At 37.3% G+C, this 4,226-nt stretch overlaps 1 long non-coding RNA gene across 1 annotated transcript; it reads left to right on the forward strand.

Annotated features, from left to right (window-relative positions):
• The first annotated feature begins 759 nt into the window (after window positions 1-759).
• Window positions 760-2,953, forward strand: LOC136177359 (uncharacterized). The gene is made up of 5 exons (XR_010664988.1): window positions 760-1,082; window positions 2,128-2,187; window positions 2,275-2,441; window positions 2,587-2,651; window positions 2,785-2,953. It is a non-coding gene; the product is annotated as an uncharacterized lncRNA (long non-coding RNA).
• The last annotated feature ends 1,273 nt before the right edge of the window (window positions 2,954-4,226 follow it).

Raw genomic sequence — 4,226 nt, forward strand, 5'->3', positions numbered from 1 at the left:
ATCATTGAATGATCATAAGTGCACAATAGACCTGAATATAATAACTCCCATTTCTTCTCTATAATGAATTATTGTCTGCCAGTTTAAGATGTAATAAGCCCATTGCAACTGCAGCTCCAGCAGTATACAGAGTAGTATGTGGTTTATAGAAATAATTTAAAAACATAATTCAAAGTGGCAAGTATGCAAAATCTTATATATAAAAATGTAACTTGAAGTGCTCTTATAAGTCTCTGTTGCTAGATGAAAACGATACACTATATTTATAATAGCTTTCACAGTCACACATTTTAGGAAAAATGTGTTGTTACAGACAGGATGAACTCTTATCCTGAGCACACCTTGTATTGCTCTGAAGAGAAGTGAACCACCTTCATGGTACTGAAAGCTCAGAATAAACCATGAAGTTACCTGAATAACTGAAAACCTTCCATCTCGTTACAGGTCTCAGGTGTACTTTTTTGTTTTTGGTACACAAACTTGTAAGAGGAGCTTCTGCAAACAGATTGGGTCAATGCTTTGACATCAATTAAAGCTCTGCTGCACCATTTTTTCTAACCAAAGACATACCGGTTTGCCTTTGCTTTTGTTTTCCACAACATCTCAAGAATAGAAACTTAACACTTGATTGAAAGGGAAAGCGCTGTCTAATTTTAGTAAGACTCCGTTTACCTTCGATAAACTTCAATAATTAATTGTTTGAAATCATTTACTGGCATATTTAAGGAACACCCCTTTATAATTCACAGAAGTGGAATGCAGAAGCACGACATTTCTATCACAAGACAAAGGCAAGGGAGTATACTCTGAGACTGAGCAAAGAAAATTACAGCTTCACAGGTGACACCTTATGACCTGTGCATTGATATAATTCTTTGCTAAGGTGTCACATTTCTGAAAAAGGAATCATCAATGAGTCATACCATTTTTTAGAGAGAGCTCTCCCATATATAAAGTACAACAACACAAGGACAAGGACTCCTGCAACTGATGATCGTTCTATGTGTCACTCACACAAAACGGATTAATCAAAAAATACTTTTTCAAACAGTGGACTTTTATCTAAAGCTGCCCTTGAAGGGGTAAGTATTAATTTGAATGCAAATGCTAATGTAACCTTTAGGCATAATTTTACAATGTACTGAATATACACTTCATATTATTGTATGATGTTTTTTGTCCTTTTTTTACTTACCTGGTGCAGGTGTTAAATGTATTTAAGTTTAGCAGTGTATACATGTTATTGCATTATATTAGACTGTATCACAATACACAATATATCCAATATTTAAACACCCCTCTAAAGAATTCATTAAATACATTGTGAGGAGAATAATTTTACTGGTACTCCCTGCAACTAATGGCTGCATGCACACTATGTAGTAATATCAGTGATTTCGATAAGAACATTTTTAACTTGAATGCTATGAAAACAAGTTAAAGTACAAAGTGTTCAAACGGTATTATTTTTCATTTATTATTGAATGTGGAAAAGTGGTTATACTTCCTTACAAAGTAGCTGAGGCCCCAGTGGAGTACAAAGGGGGAGGGGGGGGGGGGGTTAATTATATAGCACATTTCGGCAACAAGGCAATTCAAAGTGCTGAAACATCGAAAGCATCACGACAAAGGGCAGAAAAACACATGAAAACAGGACTGCTGGTTTTGAGATACTTTAATTCCCCTTTTAAATCTCAGATCTTGGCATAAGCTAGGCTGATCGCAGTCTTCTTGCAGTCACACAGCCATAGCTTGTAGAATCAATGAAAATAGTGGTTGTAGGCAGTGATGAAGAGGTGAGTTTTGAGGGATTTCTTGAAGGAGGTGAGTGTGGGGGAGTCTCGGATGTTAAAGGCATGTCTTTTGGCTGAGTGAGATAGCCATTGTACCTGGAGAAACTCTAATGCAGGTATGGGGAGAACAAGCACACCCCAAACAGAAAGGATCCAGCCAGCTCAACGTTTAGAAATCAAAACCTTTTCATTGTGGGGCAACACTGGCAACAACTGCACCAGCATGCTGCCCTGAAAGAAATGAAACACCAGACTGTTATTGCTTTTGTTGAAATGATGAAATATAATGTCTGTGTTTTGTTTCTGGAAATAACCTTCAGTACTGACTTTACAGATTCAAAAGCAGACAAGATGGGTGTTCGACCCATCTTATCAGTTTTGCTGATATTTTTGGGTGAGTAATTTCAGAAATAATTATGTAGAAGACAATTCTCGAAAAAAATCAATGTTACGTTAAACATTTGTTGAACATATTTTATAGGGGCCATCAAGCTTGCTACATCAGCAACAACTACTGCAGCTACGAGGACAAATACAACTGAAATCCTAGTGGTTTTCACAGTAACCTTAAATGAACTTTTTGTCGAAGAACTCAACAATCGCAACAGTACAGAATTCAAAGAAATTGATGCACGACTTGCAGAATTGGTGTGTACAAACCAATTATGTATTACAATTGATAGTGTGTGAAAATACTTTAACTGTACCGTTGTGAGTGATTTTATTTGAAGAAAACACTAGAAATGTTGTCTTGATTTATAAAAAATGCCTTTTGTATGTTTCTTTCTCCCAGTGTGACTCAATATCTAACAAGAGCTTTGGGTCTGTTTTCACCATCACCTTGGCCATTGACCTTGGGTAATCTCTAAATGCTTGCAAATCAAAGAACTTAACCTCATTTATTTAAATAAGACAAACAAACAGAAGTACAAAGATTAAGGTCCAGCTTTAAGGTCCAGCCATTTAATTAACACTAGTATTTTTTTAACAGGAGGACGGTAAAGGGAAACGTCAATGCAGAAGTTACACTGGATTTAAAAAGCACAGAATCATCTACTGCAATTCCAGAGGCTGAGGTTGTTGTAGATTTATTTGTAAAGGAGTTTGAAAACAACAGCAGAGCCTTAAACCTCACTGTTGATACAGACTCAATAAGAGTAAAAGTTGGTAAGTAGAACGATTCCGACATGAATTGACTTTTCCATCCCTCAAGTATCAATTCTGGCCAGATCACATCCTAATAATTACCTTTTGTCATCCTTTACACATGACCTGTAGACTCAGCAAATGGTGGATCAACAACCAGTGGATCAACAACCAGTGGCCCAATGACGACTGTAGACACTGAAAGGCTGCCTGTTGTGGCTCTGGACATAACCTTAACAGGAGAACAATTTGAAGAAGCACTCAACAATCGCAGCAGCACAGAATATATTGAGCTTGAAAAGCAAGTTGTATGGATGGTGCGTATAACACAAAGTACCCTATTCAAAGCATCTACAGCACATGTTCAAGAGCTCAAGGGGAAATGCATTGAGTGCAAGTCTTACCTTTTTTTCCCAGTTAAACAGCGCATGATAATGGCGCCAGAAAAGACACGGGGCACAAAGGGCTTGCATGAGGTCTCTTAAATAATCATTGGTGTTTTTGGCATTACATGACTCACAGAAAATCAGAGGATCACCTTCCATTCCCTTTGAAAGCATTGTCAGATTAAACTGTGGCGTAGGAGAAGTATGCAGTGTGCTGCAAACTGCTTTGTGAAGGGGTATAAGATGTGTAACTTGTTACACAAAAGGGTTCAGGCCATGTAAATACATTTTTTTCATATAGCGCTGAAGCAAAATGAAAGTTCCCATTGAACTTACACAAAGAGAAGGTCTTGCCAGTACTCTTTGTGATATTATTTTAAGACTTGATCCACGTTAAGAAGGCTGCCTTGATTCATTTTGCCTTTGTGTCTGATGTCATTTAAAAAGCCACTGCAATTTAAGCATGTTTTATGTTTGACATTGTTCCCTCTTGTTCACAGTGCGACTTCATCTTTGGACAGTCTTTTGGGCCTGATTTCAACCAGACCAATGTCATCAAATTTAGGTAATCTTTAGAGGCTTACAAGTCTCAGAAATAAACTACATCACATTATAACCAGGAAACCATCTTTTGGCCAATGGTCAAACAGATTTAAAGACTTCAGTTGGCCGTAGGAATTGCAATCTAATATCAAAGTGGGGGAAAATCCATGCAATTTTTAAAACAATTGTAATTTATGTGTGTGTTTTTTATTTCAAATAGTCCGGACATGGAAAACATCAGAGTATCGGTGGAGGTGAAGTTTAACGACACACTTCCAAAGGATGAAATTCCAGAGGCTTCCGAGGTTGTAGAAGTCTTAGTGGAGGCTGTGGAAAACCGCCTCACTATTAATACCAC

This window comes from Labrus bergylta, chromosome 22, assembly GCF_963930695.1.
Source record: "Labrus bergylta chromosome 22, fLabBer1.1, whole genome shotgun sequence".
Classification (NCBI taxonomy): domain Eukaryota; kingdom Metazoa; phylum Chordata; class Actinopteri; order Labriformes; family Labridae; genus Labrus; species Labrus bergylta.